The 20,636-nt window shown below is 40.7% G+C and overlaps 1 protein-coding gene across 1 annotated transcript in view; it reads right to left on the reverse strand.

The window, feature by feature from the left end:
• MAP3K15 (mitogen-activated protein kinase kinase kinase 15) overlaps positions 1–20,636 on the reverse strand; it is a gene marked incomplete at both ends in the record, with an annotated part of 154,035 nt that overhangs the window by 58,192 nt on the left and 75,207 nt on the right.

A 20,636-nucleotide genomic window follows, 5' to 3' on the forward strand; every position in this document is an offset into this window, starting at 1 on the left:
AGAAAAAGAAATAATACCATTTGCAGCAACATGGATGGACCTAGAGATTATCATACTAAGTGAAGTAAGTCAGACAGAGAAAGACAAATATATGATATTGCTCATATGTGGAATCTAATTTTAAAAAATGATACAAACGAACTTATTTACAAAACAGAAACAGACTTACAGATCTTGAAATCAACTTTATGGTTACCAAAGGGGAAACGTGGGGCAGGGAGGGATAAATAAGCATTTGGGATTAACAAACACACACTACTATATATAAGATAGATAACCAACAAGGACCTACTGTATCGCACAGGGAACTCTGCTCAATATTCTGTAGTAACCTATATGGGAAAAGAATCTGAAAAAGAATGGATATATGTGTATGTATAACTGAATCACTTTGCTGTACACCTGAAACTAACACAATATTGTAAATCAACTATACTCCAATATAAAATAAGAATTAAATTAAAAAAATCAAACCAGAATCTGAAATAAGCCTCCAGATTTAACTACCAACTTATGGGGATTAGTGGGGGGAGGGATTTACTAAATTACACCACAGGGATATGATCAGCAAAATCCAGAAATTTGGAAATTCTACAGGACAAATGGCTTCTCTAACAAATAAATAATAAGGAAAAGAAAAAATAAGAGAAGGAGAAGAGTTGATATGACTTAAGAGTCATATCAACCAACGCAATGTGTAGACTTTGTCTGGATCATGTCAAACTAACCCACTGTAACAACAACAACAAAAAAAGACAGACAGACAGACACAATTTGGAAAATTTGAACACTGATATTAAGGAATTATTGTCAATTTTTAGGTATGATAACATAATCATGATTATGTTTCATAAAAGTCCTTAACCTTTAGGGACACATACCGAAATATCTAGAGTTGAAATGGCATGTCTTTGTTTCATAATTAACCCAGTGTTGCAGTAGAGGGAGTGTGTGCGAGTGAGCGGGAAACAAAACTGGCTTGTGATGATAATTACTGAAGTGGATATGGGATAAACGGGGGTTTGTTATATTATTCCTTACTTTTGAATGTATTTGAAATTTATGTAATAAAAAAGGAAAAGGTACTCATCCTGACTCAACAATTCTACTTCTGGAATCTATAATATAGAAATAATTATATACACACAGACACACACACATACACACTCAAGAATTTTTGAACAAATGTTTATCATGGCATTGTTCATAACAGTGAAAAACTGGAGACGATCCAAATGTCCATTAACATAAGAGTGGTAAAATATATTTTGTAACAACCAAACTATGGAATATCATGCAACCCTTGCAAAGAGGCAAATCTGTATGTAATTATATAGAAGAACGTCCATAACAGTTCATGGGAAAAAAAACTGCTGAACTAAATGAGTAGCATGATCCCATTCTTTGCACTAAACTCTATTTCCATATAAGTTTATGTGCAGAGACAAAAGTCTGGAAGGATACACATTAAATTGTTCAAAAAATCTTTGTTGAGATTTGTACAAGGTGTTCTTGTGTTTATTTTACTAATAACTATTCTAATAAAGGGATTATTCTTTTAAATTTCTTGGCAATTTTACAACAGGCTCTTTTTTGCTTTCTTTCCTGAGGACCTGTACCTGAAAAGACTACTACGTCATCCAAGAAGACAGATTAGTACCTAAAACAGCCTTTCTCAACTGGGGTCCTGCTAGAGAATTAAGCCCTAGAGAAAATTATTTGATTATTTGAGTGACTATTTTCTCCATTCTCCCAAGGATGGTACACAGCCAGCCCCATTAAGGATGAATAAGAGAGCTCATTCAATTGATACAATGAAGGCCTTAGGGCATTAGGGCTTAATTCTCTTGCAGAACCCAACCTGGGCTGAGAAGGGCTAATCCAGACACTTGGCATCCTTCTGGAAGCCTGCAATAATTAAGCCTCTATTTCAACTAGACTCCTTCTATTTTCTACCTTGGTCTTGTTCTAATACATTGGATCCTTCCGCTCTTTGGCCACAGAATCCAACCTTACCAGCCTATGAACGAGACCTGTTGATAAACAGCTCACCCATGATATTCTTTAATTTTTAAAAGCCAACAGCTACCAACTCAACTCAAATTTACTAAAGCATTTAAATAATTTCTAGAGTCTGTGGCGAGAAAATGAAAAAGATTAAAACTTTAATGAGGTACAAAATTTCTATACCTGTTATGAGCCAACTTTTGAGGTGCGAAATATTCAGGATTCTGAAAGGATGTACTTAACTCTTTTAAATGCTTAATTATTGATCTGAGTTCAGGTTTGTTTGGCTGGTTTTCTTTAGACCAATTACATCAAGATTTCCCTTGAATTTTTTCATTAACTTGAAACTTACCCTTGTTACTCAAAATAAAAGGTCTTCTGAGGATAAACAAAACAAAAAATCAAACATTTGCAAAGAGTGAAAAGCAAAGGGATTTTCAGCTTAAAAGCCATTTTGAGACAGGTGCTAAACAGCTAATCCCTTTAGTGGTTAATAATCAGTTTTCAAATCTGCTTATAATTTTCAGATCCCAAAGTATCCAAGAACAAGCCTATAGATAAATAGTCCTGTGTGTCATCACTCCAGTCACATCCGTTTCTGATAATAAGGGCATTTCACAATTTAAGAGAGGAAGTTAACTAAGACAGTGGGGTCTCAACCTTGCCTGCGTATTAGAATGACCTGGGGAGTTTCAAAAACGTTGGTGTCCAGGCTGTACCTCAGACCAATTAAGTTAATCTCTGGAGATGGGATTCAGGCATCAGTGTCTAATCCTGGACATTCTGATTCAGTAGGTCTGCATCACTGCTAAAACCACTGATCAATTCTCAGCCTTCTCTCTCTGACCTACCAACAGCATATTCGACAGTTGCGCACTCCATCCTCCTCGGACCACCTTCTTTATTCGGCTTGCAGGATACCACACTTGCCTGATTTTCCTTCTACTTCAGTCTAATTTTCTGGTTCCTAGTCACCTCTCTGATCTTTCAACATTGGAGTGTCCCTAGGCACAATGCTTGGACTTTTCCTCTTCATGAGAAACTACATCAGATCCCTTGGTGATATCATCCAAGTATCATGATTTTTCAAACCATCTATATTCTGATGACACCCACATTTCTATCTGCAGCCTAGAGTGCTCCCCTAAACTCCAGACTTACATATCCATTGCCTTCTTGGCATCTCGCTTGCATGTCTAATACCTCAAACTTAACATGTCCAAAATGAAACTCTTGACTGTCCCGTCAAACCTATTCTTCTCACAGTCTTTTCCATCTTATTAGTAATGGCCAATCCATTCTTCCTATTATTCATGCCAAAAACTTTGGAGTCATGCTTCATTCCTCTAACACCCTTTGTTCAATCAACAAAACGTGTTGGCTTTTATTTTAAACCATATCCAAAACTGGCCGGTTCCTCATGAAATCCACAAGGACCACCCTGGTCCAAGTCACCACCATTTTCTGCATCCACCCTTGCCCTTCTATGATCTATTTTCAACACAGCAGTCCAAGTGATCCTGCTAAACTCTAAGTCACAACATGTCTCTCAAAACTCTCCATACAAATCATATATCTGATAAGAGGTTAACATCTCAAATATATAGAGAACCCATACAACTCAATAGCAAAAAAAAAAAAAAAAAAAGAACCTCAAAGTCTGATTTAAAAATGGGCAGAGGATCTAACAAACATTTTTCCAAAGAAGGCATGCAGATAGCTAACAGGTACATGAAAAGATGCTCAACATCATGAGTCATCAGGGAAATGCAAAAACAATGAGATATTACCTCACACCTGTTAGAATGGCTATCATCAAAAAGACAAGAGATAACAAGTGTTAATGAGGATGTGGAGAAAAGGGAAATCTTGTGCACTGTTGGTGGGAATATAAATTGGTACAGCCATTATGGAAAACAGTATGGAGGTTCCCCCCAAAATTAAAAATAGAACTACTCTATGATCCAACAATTCCACTTCTGGGCATTTATCCAAAGGAAACAAAAATACTAATTCAAAAAGATATCCACACCCCCATGTTCACTGCAGCATTATTTACAATAGCCAAGACATGGAAAAACCTAAGCGTCCATAGATAGATAAACTGGATAAAGAAAATGCAGTGTGTGTGTGTGTGTGTGTGTGTGTGTGTATACACACACACACATGTTCACAATGAACTATTATTCAGCTATAAAAAAGAAAGGAATCTTGTCATTTGCAACAACATGGATGGACCTTGAGGGCATTATGCTAAGTGAAGTAAGCCAGATAGAGAAAGGAAAACACTGTATAATCTCACTTATATGTGGAAGCTAAAAACAAAAACAAAACTGAATTCACAGGTATAAAGAAAAGACTGGTGTGCCAGAGGGAGGGGGTGGGAGGTGGGCAATATGGGTGAAGTGGGTCAAGAGTACAAACTTCGAATTATAAAATAAATAAGTCTTGGGGATGTAATGTACAGCACGATGATTATAATTAATAATACTGTATTTGTATATTTGCAAATTGCTGAGAGATCTTAAAAGTTCTCATAAGAAAAAAATTTTTCAACTATGTGAGGTGATGTATGCTAACTAGAATTACAATCTATACATATAATGAATCATTATGCTGTACACCTGAAACTAATATTAAATATTATATGCCAATTACATCTCAAAAAAAATTCCCTCCAGTAGCTCCCATCTCAGAGCAAATGCCAATTCTCTTATAATGCCCTACAAGGTTCAAGGTTCTATAAGATCCGGTTTCCAGTCATTTCTCCAACCTCACCTCTTAACACCCAGCCTCTCCCCCCACCATCAGCTTAGCTACTCTGCTCCAGCTGCACAAGCCGCTCTGATGTTTCACGTGCTCATCCCTCTACCTGGAATGCTCTTTGCCCACATGTTCACACGGTATTTTCCCTCATCTCTTTTGGATCTTTTCTGCAAGTTACTCTCTAGTAAGTGAGGTCTTCTCTGAGCATTCAACTTATAATCGCAATCTCCCTGTCCCACTAGCCTTCCTTATCACCCTAACCTGTTTTAATCATTTTACTTATTTTTAAATTCTCTCTCCCCATTTGAGAATATAAGCTCCAAGATGGAAGGATTTTGTTGTTTGGTCTGTTTTCTGCTCTGTCCCAGTGCTTAGAACTGGATCTGCTCAAAAAACAAAAAGTCTATTAAATGAATGACAAACGGAGCAGGACTAAATGTACTGACATGGAAGATATCCAAGCATTGATTGCTAAGTGAACAAAGAAAATAACAGAACGTATCCTGTATGGTCTTGTATTTGAAAAACCCTGCAGTATGACATAGTTTAATAGTATGTAAACGCATACAAAATTGTCTTAAAGGACATACACCAAACTGACAAGAGAGGTTATTTCTGGAATATGAGTGGGATCAGAGATTAGAGTTACAAGGCACAACTACTTCAAATGTCTTTTTCTTCGATTTTTCACAAGAATATATAAACATTCATATATTATTTACACAATAAAATGCACAGAGTAAAAACAGAATCCTGGACTGGGAGTCACATAAGGCTAGGTTCTGGTTATTTTCACACAGGTGCTACCCACATGGATTTGGAGCAAGTGACTTGCCCTTTCTGTGCCCCAGTTCTTCACTTGGAACGTAGGTTTGACTTTGCTTACCTCACAAGGTTACTGTGAGCTACAGGTTTGCCAGAGCACTGATTTGTCACTAACCATCCTGTCTACCTATCCATCTTTTCTATACTGTGTGTCTACGAGAGAAAGTTCACAGGGTGGGAGACAGAGTTCCAAAGAAACCTTTCTTCTAAGCCAGCCCTAAGAATTAACAAGCAAAAGGTCTCATTAGACCAGTGTCCTTCCTAGAACAGACTGTTTCTTAGGTTGCCCATCAAAAACCTTTTAAGAGGCTTCTGCTTCCAATTAGGATGTAGAAGAATGTGAAAGGCCTTCAGCTCCTCTGGTAACAATAAAAATCCAGACAATACAAAAATTATACTGAATGGAAGGAAGAACTTCCTTGATTAAATGAATTCTAGAGAAAAATGAACCTTTCAGAGGTGAGCAGAGAGCCGCGATAGCTTCCATATTTGGGTGCCTTGTCTAGGTACTGATGAATGGAAGAGAGAGCCTTTCATAGAGAAACTTCACAAGGACAAGGAGAAAATCAGCCAAGCTTTGAACAGTATTATGGGTTGATGGGACAGAATGGGATCTGGAAGGGTCCCCAAGCAAACACAGATCACTTAGTGTAATAATTCTCTTGCCTCACACCCACCCCCTGAATTTTGCCAAAGAAGCCACAGTGAAGGAAAGGCTCAAAAGTAGAAGGATACCACAAAAATTGTCACAGAACTCAGATTTGGGGCCTTGCGAAAACTGAATCTAAAGATTTCAGAAATATCAGCAAAAACCTTCTCTGCTCAAACACTGACAGGATCAAAAAGGCAGCAGAGGGGCAAGAGGTTGGGGTTTGGGCTAATCACAAGTAAACTAAGTCTAACTAAAAGGAGGGCCCAGGAGGACCTTCAAGATTGCAGAGGAGTAAGACGTGGAGATCACCTTCCTCCCCACAGATACACCAGAAATACATCTACACGTGGAACAACTCCTACAGAACACCTATTGAACGCTGGCAGAAGACCTCAGACCTCCCCAAAGGCAAGAAACTCCCCCACGTACCTGGGTAGGGCAAAAGAAAAAAGAATAAACAGAGACAAAAGGATAGGGACGGGACCTGCACCAGTGGGAGGGAGCCGTGAAGGAGGAAAGGTTTCCACACACTACAAGCCCCTTCGTGGGTGGAGACTGCGGGTGGCGGAGGGGGGAAGCTTCGGGGCCACGGAGGAGAGCGCAGCCACAGGGGTGCGGAGGACAAAGCGGAGAGATTCCCGCACAGAGGATCGGTGCCGACCAGCACTCACCAGCCCGAGAGGCTCGTCTGCTCACCCACCGGGGTGGGTGGGCGGGGCTGGGAGCTGAGGCTTGAGCTTCGGTCAGAGCGCAGGGAGAGGACTGGGGCTGGCGGCTTGAACATGGCCTGCAGGGGGGCTAGTGCGCCACGGCCAGCCGGGAGGGAGTCGGGGAAAAAGTCTGGAGCTGCCGAAGAGGCAAGAGACTTTTTCTTCCCTCTTTGTTTCCTGGTGCGCGAGGAGAGGGGATTAAGAGCGCTGCTTAAAGGAGATCCAGAGACGGGCGCGAGCCGCGGCTATCAGCGAGGACCCCAGAGACGGGCATGAGACACTAAGGCTGCTGCTGCTGCTGCCACCAAGAAGCCTGTGTGCGAGCACAGGTCACTATCCACACCTCCCTTCCGGGGAGCCTGTGCAGCCCACCACTGCCAGGGTCCCGGGATCCAGGGACAACTTCCCCGGGAGAACGCACGGCGCGCCTCAGGCTGGTGCAACATCATGCTGCCCTCTGCAGCCACAGGCTTGCCCCGCATCCGCACCCCTCCCTCCCCCCTCCCCGGCCTGAGTGAGCCAGAGCCCCCGAATCAGCAGCTCCTTTAAGCCCGTCCTGTCTGAGCGAAGAACAGATGCCCTCAGGCGACCTACACGCAGAGGCGGGTCCAAATCCAAAGCTGAACCCAGGGAGCTGTGCGAACAAAGAAGAGAAAGGGAAATGTCTCCCAGCAGCCTCAGGAGCAGCGGATTAAAGCTCCACAATCAACTTGATGTACCCTGCATCTGTGGAATACCTGAATAGACAACGAATCATCCCAAATTGAGGAGGTGGACTTTGGGAGCAACGATATATATATATATTTTTCCCTTTTTCTCTTTTTGTGAGTGTGTATGTGTATGCTTCTGTGTGTGATGTTGTCGGTATAGCTTTGCTTTTACCATTTGTCCTAGGGTTCTGTCTTTTTTTTTCACTTAAACTTTTTTACTTAATAATTATATTTTATTTTAATAACTTTATTTTATTTTATCTTCTTCTTTCTTTCTTTTTTTTCTCCCTTTTATTCTGAGCCGTGTGGAGGACAGGCTCTTGGTGCTCCAGGCAAGTGTCAGGGCTCTGCCACTGAGGTGGGAGAGCCAACTTCAGGACACAGGTCCACAAGAGACCTCCCAGCTCCACGTGATATCAAACGGCGAAAATCTCCCAGAGATCTCCATCTCAACACCAACACCCAGCTTCACTCAACGACCAGCAAGCTACAGTGCTGGACACCCCATGCCAAACAACTAGCAAGACAGGAAAACAACCCCATCCATTAGCAGAGAGGCTGCCAAAAATCATAATAAGTCCACAGACACCCCCAAAACACACCACCAGACGTGGACCCAGCCAGCAGAAAGACAAGATCCAGACTCATCCACCAAAACACAGGCAATAGTCCCCTCCACCAGGAAGCCTACACAACCCACTGAACCAACCTTAGCCACTGGGGACAGACACCAAAAACAAAGGGAACTATGAACCTGCAGCCTGCAAAAAGGAGACCCCAAACACAGTAAATTAAGCAAAATGAGAAGACAGAGAAACACACGGCAGATGAAGGAGCAAGGCAAAAACCCATCAGACCTAACAAATGAAGAGGAAATAGGCAGCTTACCTGAAAAAGAATTCAGAATAATGATAGTAAAGATGATTCAAAATCTTGGAAATAGAATGGAGAAAATAAAGGAAACGTTTAACAAGGACATAGAAGAACTAAACAGCAGACAAACAGTGATGAACAACACAATAAATGAAATTAAAAATTCTCTAGAAGGGATCAATAACAGAATAACTGAGGCAGAAGAACGGATAAGTGACCTGGAAGATAAACGAGTGGAAATAACTATTGCAGAGCAGAATAAAGAAAAAATTGAAGACAATCTCAGAGACCTCTGGGACAACATTAAACACACCAACATTCAAATTATAGGGGTTCCAGAAGAAGAAGAGAAAAAGAAAGGGACTGAGAAAGTATTTGAAGAGATTATAGTTGAAAACTTCCCTAATATGGGAAAGGAAATAGTTAATGAAGTCCAGGAAGCACAGAGAGTCCCATACAGGATAAATCCAAGGAGAAACATGCCAAGACACATATTAATCAATCTGTCAAAAATTAAATACAAAGAAAACATATTAAAAGCACCAAGGGAAAAACAACAAATAACACACAAGGGAATCCCCATCAGGTTAACAGCTGATCTTTCAGCAGAAACTCTGCAAGCCAGAAGGGAGTGGCAGGACATATTTAAAGTGATGAAGGAGAAAAACCTACAACCAAGATTACTCTACCCAGCAAGGATCTCATTCAGATTTGATGGAGAAATTAAAACCTTTACAGACAAGCAAAAGCGGAGAGAGTTCAGCACCACCAAATCAGCTTTACAACAAATGCTAAAGGATCTTCTCTAGGCAAGAAACACAAGAGAAGGAAAAGACCTATAATAACAAACCCAAAACAATTAAGAAAATGGGAATAGGAACATACATATCGATAATTACCTTAAATGTAAATGGATTAAATGCTCCCACCAAAAGACACAGACTGGCTGAATGGATACAAAAACAAGACCCGTATATATGCTGTCTACAAGAGACCCACTTCAACCCCCAAAGTTAGCAGAAGGAAAGAAATCATAAAGATCAGATCAGAAATAAATGAAAACAAATAAATGAAATGAAGAGGGCTGGAGAGGGGTGGGATAGGGAGGGTGGGAGGGAGGGAGGCACAAGAGGGAAGAGATATGGGGACATATGATATATGTATAACTGATTCACTTTGTTATAAAGCAGAAACTAACACACCACTGTAAAGCAATTATACTCCAATAAAGATGTTTAAAAAGGAGGGTCCATTCCCAACCCAGCTATCCTTCAGGAGAAATATGAAAAAAATCAGTCATACATGCTCATTGCCAGACCTAAGAAAGGGCTCAGATATTCAGGATAACAAACAAAACAAATTGAAATTATACTTCAGTCTCCACTGTTCTTGTAGATAAAATGTCCAGAATACAGTAAAATTTTGAGATATGCATAGAGGCAAGAAAATGTGGCCCATGATCAATATAAAACAATCAGAAGAACCAGGTTCAGAAATGACTATTACTGAATTTAGCAGACAAGAACTTTAAAACTATTGTAAATATATTGTTTCTATAAATATAATGTATGTGTATGTGTATTTTGTAAGAGAAATGGAAACTCTCAAGAAACAAATGAAAAGAAGTCCTAGAACGGAAAAATTCAAAAATACAAAAAAAAAATCACTGAGTGGGCATAACATCAGATGTGGACACTACAAAAGAAAGGTTCAGTGAACTGAAATACAGGACAATCGAAATTATCCAAATGGGGCTGGGTGGTGAGGAAAAGTGACTAAGAAAGGGCAAAAGAGAACTTCTGGAGATAAAACATTCTGTATCTTGATTGTGGTGGTATAACTTGGGTGTATCTATTTGGCCAAAGTCATAAAATTGTGCACTTCAAATGGGTGCATTTTATTGTATGCATCAATAAGTTATACCTTAATAAAGTTGACTTAAAAATACATAGAGGGCCTTCCCTGGTGGCACAGTGGTTTAGAGTCCACATGCCAACGCAGGGGACACGGGTTCAAGCCCTGGGCTGGGAAGATCCCACATGCCGCGGAGCAACTAAGCCCGAGTGCCACAACTACTGAGCCTGTGCTCTAGAGCCCATGAGCCACAACTACTGAAGCCCGTGCGCCTAGAGCCTGTGCTCCACAACAAGAGAAACCACTGCAATGAGAAGCCTGCAAAGTCTGCACACTGCGTGAAGAGTGGCCCCCACTCGCCGCAATTAGAGAAAGCACAGGCGCAACAACAAAGACCCAATGCAGCCAAAAATAAATAAATAAAATAAATTTATATTAAAAAACACATAGAAACTGAGTAGTGTTTCTGAAAGTTGTGTCCTGCAGGCCGATCACTGGTCTGTTTGCCCTGAGATACACTCCTCTTTCCCCTGCTCTGCTCTGCATCACAGGGGTGCTGACTCCTCTAGGCTGCTTCCCAGGCTCCCAGGTCAGCTGATTACCAGCAATGAGCAGCCAGTGGGAGGCACTGGTGGATGAGTAGCTGGAGGAGGGGAGGAAGCCGGGGCACTTTCTCCCTCTTCTTGTGTTTTGTATGGTGGTTTTAGCAACCAGCTGCATCTCTTCTTTACACCTAGCTCCCAACATGCTGACTCACAATAGTTCCAGGTGATCCTGGCCCCTGGGTTCTGGTAAAATCACTTCTCTCCTGTGTCCCTCCAGCCAAGGGACTGATGGTAGCTGCTTCCTGCTGATGCTAATTTCTGAGCCGCCTCAGTTCCCTGTTTGCCTTCACAGCTCTTCCATCACTTGTGTAACCAGTTTCCTGTATTATATTTCCTCTATTTTAAATACTTAGAGTAGTTTCTGTTTCCTGATTGGATATTGACAGATACACACTTGCTGCAAGAAAGGAGGTGCCCTACTCCAGCCAGATGCCTCGTATTTACATAAGGAGAAGGAATGGTTAGAGGCAATCTGTGTTTTAGTGTGAGCAATGCCCAGAGCCAGAGAAACATATGAACCAGAATGGTTGTTTTCATGCCCTACAAATAGGACCTAGTTATGTATCAGGGCAGAACCACTATTAAATCATCCCACCCTTGTTCCCACGATCCCAACCTTTCTCAGTTTCCTGGGACCACAAAATGGTATCTGTGAAGATTACACTCTACAGTGTGGGCTGGCAGGCCCTGATGTGGAGCTGGGCATTCCTCAGGCTGGCTTTCCCATTCTCACAAAGGCAACAGGAGCCAAAGAGTGTTCCTGCCCGAACTTTGGTTCTGCTCTCTGATACGCTCCCAGGGATCTCCACAAGATGGAGCCAGTTAAACTCTATTCCTCATTTGCAAGTTGTAGTAGAGACTAGGATGTGTTCACTGAACCCCATCTACTTTCTCTTCCCCTGGGCACTCAGCCAGAGCACATTTCCCAACTTCCCTTGCAGGTAGGTTGGGCCATGAGACTGGATTTTGGTCAATGAAATGTGCTAAGGAGTAACAAACATCACTTCCTGACCAGACTCATACAAATCTCCCTGGTACAGTCAAAAAGTGGAAACAACCCAAATGTCCATCAACTGATGAATGAATAAATAAAATGTGGTCTATCGGGACAATGGAATATTAGTCAGCCATAAAAAGGGAAGAAGTACTGACACATGCTACAACATGGATGAACCTTGAAAACATTTTGCTAAGTGAAAGAAGCCAGTCACAAAAGATCACATATTATATGATTCCATTTATATGAAGTGTCCAAAATATGCAAATCCAGAGGCAGAAAACAGATGAGTGGTTTCCTAGGGCTAGGGAGTGAGGTGGGGGAATAGGGAGCAACTGCTAATGGATTGCCAAAATAGATTAGTGGCTTTTTAGGGCTGGGGAGAGAGGTTAGTAGAAAATGGTGGGGAGGGGTGGCTGGTAATAGGTTCACGGTTTTGGGGGCAGGGATGATGGAAATGCTCTAAAATTGATTATTGTGATGGTTATACAACTTTGAGAATATATTAAAAACCACTGACTTGTACATTTGTACACTTTAAATGGGTGAATTGTATGGTATGTGAATTATATCTCAATAAAGCTGTTACAAAACACACAAAACACCCCTGGCAGTTCACCACGGTCTTTCTTGTTGTTTGTCTGAAAGGAGATCTCAGGAACTAAGAGAGGGAAGAACGTGAAGATGGAAAGAGACTAGATTATCAAGCAGTCACCTAAAGAAGAGACTGCCCAATGAGGATACACCCACCTTGGAACGCTGCATAAGTGGAAAAAAAACTTAATGTTAAGTCGCTGAAATTGTGACGCCATTTGTTATAGCAGTTACCCTACCCTGACTAATACCAAGTCAACAACACTAAGAAGGCACGGGTTTCCTCAGTGAGAAAGATCAACTCCCCACTGAGTCTGCATCGAAACTTGCTTAACAGACATCTGGGATCCCCCACTAGGAAGACTTCCATCACCACTGACCCTGACCTACGGTATGCAGCCCTACAGTTTTCTGAATTCCCTGCTTTGGCCCTGCCTTACTTCAATGGTTATCTTTGAATGGTGGTATTACCAGTAATTGTGTTTTTATATTTATCTGTATACATTGAATATGTATGATTTAGTTGTCTTTGTTTTTACGCATCAGAGAAAAAATACAGTAGATCTGCTTTCTACTACCAAACCCTTAACTGTAGCACCCAGGTACCTCATTATATGGATCTCCTCCAACTACATGCCACAGCTGTGATCATTTAGTCATTTATTCTTTCAACCACTCAATAAAACTTACTGAGCACCTACTATGTAGTATGGGGTAGACAATGGCCTAGTATACCATGGCCCCTGCTCCCCTCTGGCTTACAATCTAGGGGGAGGGAATGGTAAATATTAAACATGTAAACACAGAAAAGTGAGTGCTACAAAGGAAAAGATCAAGTGCTGTGAGAATGAATAATAGCATCGTTTTTAGATTTGGTATTCTTTGCAATATCAACCTCTCTCAGAAAGGGACATTTAAACTAGACCTTGAAGTACCATTTGGGACAACATGGATAGACCTAGAGGGTATTATGATAAGTAAAATAAGTCAGAGAAAGACAAATACTGTACGATTTCACTTGTATGTGGAATCTAAGAAAACAAATCAACAAACATAACCAAATAGATACAGACTCACAGATACAGAGAACAAACAGGTGGTTTCCAGCGGGGAGGGGATGAGTGAAATAGGTGAGGGAGATTAAGAGGTACAAACTTCCAGTTCCAAAATAAACGAGTCATGGGGATGAAATGTACAGCATGGGGAAGAGTCAATAACTATGTAATATCTTTGTACGGTGACAGATGGTAACTAGACTTATCATGGTGATCATTTTGTAACATATAGAAATATTGAATCACTATGTTGTGCACCTGAAACTAACAGTGTTGTAGGTCAGTTATACTTCAATTTAAAAAACATGTAGACACTGGGTAGAAACGCATCAAAATGCTAATGGAGGTTATCTCTGGGGGGTGGGGATTACGGGCGATTGCTATTCTTTATGCTTTTATGTATTTCTAGTTGTCTGCAATGCACATGTATTGCCTGTAAAATTAGAAAGAGGACAATAAATGTAAAAAATAAATAAAAGATAAAGGTCAATAAGCAAACAAACAAGACCCTGAAGGATACACAGACTCAGTTAGGTAACAATGAGCATTCCAGACCGAGGAAAGCTTGTGCAAACACGCACAGGGGAGAACAGTCTGCTGCTCTTAAGAGCGGAAGGCAGGTGAGGATGGCTCTAGGGCAGTGAACTAGAAGGAGCAGGACGGGAGGCATGGCAGGGCCAGGCTTCCCCGTCAAGGGACTTCTACCCAGCAGAACTGAGAAGTCAGTCACTAAGTTCCATGTGTTACTCCAAAATGGCTTTTCAGATCCTAGCTCTTCCCAAGAAGCCTTCCCCAAATACCATCACTGAAGATGACACAACACTAGTGGCTGGGATTCTCTGCTGGGAAACAGAAGGGCAGTTAACATTTATCCAGCATCTCCTATGTCCCAGGAACTGTGATAAGTTTTTTTTTTTTTACTTACGATACTCTTATTTAATTCTTAAAACCATCTCCTTAATTCCCGTTAACCTCATTTCTTCCACAGTGGTTCAGTCCATGGTTTTGTGGGCTGTAAACAGCAGAATCGTTTTGAAATATTTCTCAAACCATTCCAAACTTAAGTGCTCTCTAGACAACCAACTCCTAGTCAGCTAAGAGCTATGGGCAACATATACACAATGGAATATTACTCAGCCAAAAAAAGAAAACAAAAACAGACTCAGATTTCGAAAACAAAATGCAGGGGGAGGGATAAATTAGGAGTTTGCGATTAACATACACACACTACTATATATAAAATAGATAACCAATAGGGACCTACTGTATAGGACAGGGAATTCTACTCAATATTCTGTGATAACCTATATAAGAATCTGAAAAAGAATAAATACATGTATATGTATAACTGAACCACTTTGCTGTACACCTGAAACTAACACGACATCGTACATCAACTCTACTCCAATAGCATTTTGAAAAAAGATCTATGGGCAACTTTTTGGCTAAATTATGAGTAGTTTTTCTTATTTACTTTAAATAGCCATAATTTCTACAGACTAAGCCAGTAAGTCACCTCACATTTGCTATGTTGACTCCTCTGCAATCTTCCCCCACTCCAGGGGTTACGATGTGATGATCTGATATATGTATGCATTGTGAAATGATTACCACAATTAAGTTAGTTAACACATCCATCATCTCACATGGTTACTTTTTTGTGTGGTGGGAACACTTAAGATCTACTCTCTTAGCAAATTTCAAGTATACAATACAGTATTACCAACTGTATAGTCACCATGCTGTACATTACATTCCCAGAACTCATTCATCTTATAACTGAAGTTTGTACCCTTTGACCAACATCTCCCCATTTTTCCCTATCCACCAGCCCCTGGCAACTCCCATTCTACAATCTGGTTCTATAAGCTTGAAATTTTTAGATTCTGCATATAAATGAGATCATACAATATTTGTCTTCCTGTGTCTGGCTTATTTTACTTGGCATAATGTCCTCCAGGTACATCCATGTTTTTGCAAATGGCAGGATATCCTTCTTCTTTACAGCTGAATAATATTTCATTGCACACACACACACACGCCACATTTTCTTTAGCCATCTGTTGACCGACATTTTGGTTGTCTCCATACCTTGGCTATTGTGAATAATGCTGCAATGAACAGGGGAGTGCAGATATCTCTGCGAGATACTGATTTCATTTCCTTTGGATATATACCCAGAAGTGGGGTTGCTGGACCACATGGTAGTTCTATTTTTAATTTTTTGAAAAACCTCCACACTGTTTTCCATAATGGCTGAACCAATTTACATTCCCACAAACAGTGTACAAGTGTTCCCCTTTCTCCACACTCTCACCAACACTTACCTCTGTGAGTTCTTTATATATTTTGGATATGAACTGCTTATCACATATCTGATTTGCAAATATTTTCTCCCACTCAGTAGGCTGCCTTTTCATTTTGTTGATGGTTCTTTTGCTGTACAGAAGCATCTGGATCTGATGTAGTCCCAACTGTTTATTTTGCTTTTATTGTTTATGTTGCTTTTGTTGCCTGTGCTTTTGATGTCACAGCCAAAAAAAAATCAGTGTCAAGGACAATGTCAGTGAGTTTTTCCCTATGTTTTCTTCTAGAAGTTTTATGGTTTAAGGTCTTAGATATAAGTCTATAATCTATTTCAAGTTAATTTTTGCACATGGTGTAAGACAGGGTCCAATTTTATTCTTTTGCATGTGAATATCCAGTTTGGCCAACACCATTTATTGAAAAGACTATCTTTTCTCCATTATGTATTCCTGGTGCCCTGTCAAAGATTAGTTTACTGTATGTACGTGGACTTATCTCTGGGCTCTCTATTCTGTACCACTGGTCTATGTGTCTGTATCATTTTGCCAGTATCATATCATTTTGGTTACTATAGCTTTGTAATACATATAGTTTGAAATCAGGAAGTATGATACAGCTTTGTTCTTCTTTCTCAAGATTGCTTTGGCTATTTGGGGGTCTTGTGCGGTTCTACACGAATTTTAGGATTTTTTTTCTATTTCTGTGGAAAATGCACAGAATTCTGATAGAGATTCTGTAATCTTTTTATATCACACTAGGTAACCTCCCCATTTGAATTAAGAAGTGAAAGGAGGGGATAAATGAAGAAGGAACCGAACTTTTGTTAACAGCCATCTAGCTGCCAGGGGCTGTGCAGGCCACCTGCATGTGGTGTATCTCATTTAATCCACACCATAGGGATCTCCAACCTGGTTTACAGATGAGCAAACTCAGGCTTAAGGAATTTAATTACCTTGTCAACATCATATTGCTGGTAAGTGATTCAAACATCAAAGCATATGCTCTTTTCACAACCAGAATGACTCCCTATAACGCAGTGGTCTCATGCAAGGCTGATTTTGTCCCTAGGGGACACCTGGCAATGTCTGTAGACACTTCTGGTTGTCACAACTTGGGGGTCGGGTTGCTACTGGCACCTAGGGCGGAAAGACTGGGAGGCTGCTAAACTTCCTACAGTATATGAGATGGCCTCCCAGAGAATTACGCAGCTCTAGCTGGCACTACTGCAAAGTTGAAAAACCTGTTATAAAGTAATCAACTCTGAATTTTACTAAACACTATTCTTTTTCCTACAAATATCTACACTCAAACAAACCTTGTCTCATTCAAAATCATCACCTCAGAGGACCATTACTTATCCCAGCGATGTTTTCACGCTAACAGCACTTTTATCAACATTGCTTTATGAAATTTCTTCCTCTAAACTATCTTCCTTGGTGGCAAATCTCTATTTTCCTAGTAGTTTTGATATTTGGAAATGGTCAAAAGTTTTCTCTTAAACTTGGTAAAAATACGGGTAACCAAGCTACACAGTAATAGTCACAGCCTTAGCCACAGCCAAACACCTGCTTCATGCCAGGATTACTCCCTGGAAAGCTTACTGCAAGGTAGATGTTAGTATCCCATTTTACGTATGAGGAAGGTGGCTTTAGGAGATTTAGTGGCTTGACCATGGCCATAAGACTTAAGTATAGGAGCTGGAATTCAAACCCAAGTCTGTTTGCCTTCAAAGCCCACAGTAATGACACTGATTTCCTATATACCATGTTAGATGACTCTTAAAGCAATTCTGAAGGAAAAAAATCCCCCCCAATGATACAATGATATTCTGAATAACGGCAGCATTGTCCAAGGCAAAGCACTGCAGCATGATTAATATGAAGAGAACAAGTTCACCTGTCTGTATAAGTTCAAGTATGTAATACATACACACGTGATTACATTTTGAAATCATGCGTTAACTTGAGTCGCCCCTAACGAACTCTCTCCTTCTTTAGCACAAAGCCCTTCCACTGACACACAAATAAGTCAGTAAATGAAGGAAGGACAAAAGAAAGGGAACTGAAGCAGGAATTTGACCGAAAAGGTAGATAACATAGGCTCAAAGAGGCCAGCGGGGAGGAAGGAGGACAGATGGAAGTGGTAAGTTCTTTGGATAAATATGTTTCAAAAGGAAAATATGTATTATTGGCCAGGCCCCTGCTCAGAAGATAATAAGATGGTCCACTTCTCAGTAAAAAAAAAAGCAACTGGTCTTTTGGTATAAAAAGTATTTATTATGAAAGTGGCTTCAATATTCAGCTATTGTCTGATGCTCTCAACATACATGAAAAAGTAGGACATATAACAGTAATGGCCCTACAATTCCAAGAGGCCCATGGCTTACTTTAGTTGCCCATCGGGCAAACAAAATATAAGCTAAAGCTTTCTGGGAAGAGTTTCATTGATTATGCCATGATATGATTAAATTAGTGTATGTACAGCACTGTGCTAAAATTGGGGACTTCTGGTCCCAGAACTCTTAATGACCAGCTATTTTATTTTGGGCCTTTGCCTTTCTTTCTTCCCCCTCTCTAAAATAAAGGATTTAGACTACATCAGGGGTCCCCAACCCCCAGGCCGCGGACCGATACCGGTCCATGGCCTGTTAGGAACGGGGCCGCACAGGAGGTGAGCGGTGGACGAGTGCGTGGAGCTTCATCTCCCGCTCCGCATCGCTCCCCATCGCTCGCATTACCGCCTGAACCATCCCCCTTCCCCACCGCCTCCCTGGTCCATGGAAAAACTGTCTTCCATGAAACCGGTCCCTGGTGCCAAAAAGGGTGGGGACCGCTGGACTACATGATTCCTTGTAAATTCAGATTTTGTGGTTCTCCTCACTGCCAGGAAAACAATCACCACAAATATGTATCCTTCTTTTGCAACATGGTTTTAGGTAGCTGAAGGGAAATGAACTATAAAAGTAAGGCTATGTAAACCAGACAAAGACAAGTATCACATTATACTGCTTCTATGTGGAATCTAAAAAAGTGATACAAATGAACTTATTTACAAAACACAAACAGACCCACAGACACAGAAAACTAATTTATGGTTACCACAGGGAAAAGGTGGGGAGGGATAAATTAGGAGTTTGGGATTAACAGATACACAGTACTATATATAAAATAGATAAACAACAAGGACCTACTGAATAGCACAGGGAACTATACTCAATATTTTATAATAACCCATAGTGGAAAAGAATCTGAAAAAGAATATATATATGTATATACATATACATATATACATGTATATTTATATATATATATATACACATATGTGTGTGTGTGTATATATATATATGAAATCACTTTGCTGTACACCTGAAACTGACACAACATTGTAAACCAACTATATTTCAATTAAAAAAAAAATAGAAAAAAAGTAGGGTGATGTCATCATTTTCCTACTCTTTACAAACATGTAATAAAAAATGGCTATTTAGATAAACATATGGTGAGATCACACCGTGAATATAAACAAAAGAAACCCAAAGAAAGGAGGCTGGTGGTTACTGCAGAGACAACAAGCTCTCACCGTCCCTCCACCTGAGCAATGACCTGGCTGGGCAGCCCAGAGGCCAAGGATGAGCTGACTGCTGTAGGTTCTGTAACAAGCCTGCAGACCCTTTGGTGTGGGCTGGATTCAGTAACTTTCATCTAATATTCCCGCCCACACACGTTTCTAGGGCCCACAGAGTATCTTCCTCTCTCCATCACTCCCCTTAACTCACTTACAGAGAGACACATCATATTCCAATAAACGTGTCACACATTCAGTTTCCCTTCCACTTGCTGAGTAATTCAATGAGTTCAACTTTGCCAGGGCTGGCAGTCTGGACCCAAAGATGCAGGGAGGAGAATATGAGTACAGTCCTGCTTTGAGACAGGTGAGTTTTGTTGTTTTTAAACCCAGGACTTTGATTCTGTTATTCTTCTTCCAGGCCATGCCTCTGCCTGCTGCCTGGATCCCTGGTCAGGATCTTCTGGCTGCATTAGCATATCTAATAATATCCTGTCTGTAAAAGTAACAGCAAATAAAAACTGTTCATAAAGGTTCCACGCCATTGGGAGGCAAGCAATTTAACGGCTCAGTGGAAACTTGAAGTAGCTTTGAATGGGCTTCTAAGGCAGTGAAAGGGAAGCTATCGGGCAAAGATGCCGACTCAAGGCAGCTTTCCTAATACAGGGAGCCCTTGCCTAATACAGGAAGGGTCAAATCATTCATTCCTGTCAACTTTTAGTAACACTGATGGCCGTCATTTGTTCCACTTCCTAAGAGTTAATGGTCAACTGTAGTGCAGGAAAATTCATTATTTGCCCATCACTATATTCCCCTTTACAGAAACACGGTATCTCCATAAACTTTCTCAAAACTGTACCTAATGCGAAATCCTACTGTGACTCTGCTGACAGCTGGCCAAATTATACCTAAAGCAAAGATGTGAAATTCAGGATCAGATTGCATGTATAAATGAAGCAAATACTGCAATTCTACAGAAAATCCCTCGTTGGTTGGAGAAAATGAGGTTCCTGGCACTGAGGAGGCCAGCTTCAATATACATATTTGTGATGACTGTTCTCCTGGCAGTGAAGAGAACCACTGTCTAATAGGGAGCCATCAGACTAGAAGGAAAAGA

This window comes from Mesoplodon mirus (assembly GCF_964341445.2).
Source record: "Mesoplodon mirus genome assembly, chromosome: X".
In the NCBI taxonomy this organism is placed as follows: Eukaryota; Metazoa; Chordata; class Mammalia; order Artiodactyla; family Ziphiidae; genus Mesoplodon; species Mesoplodon mirus.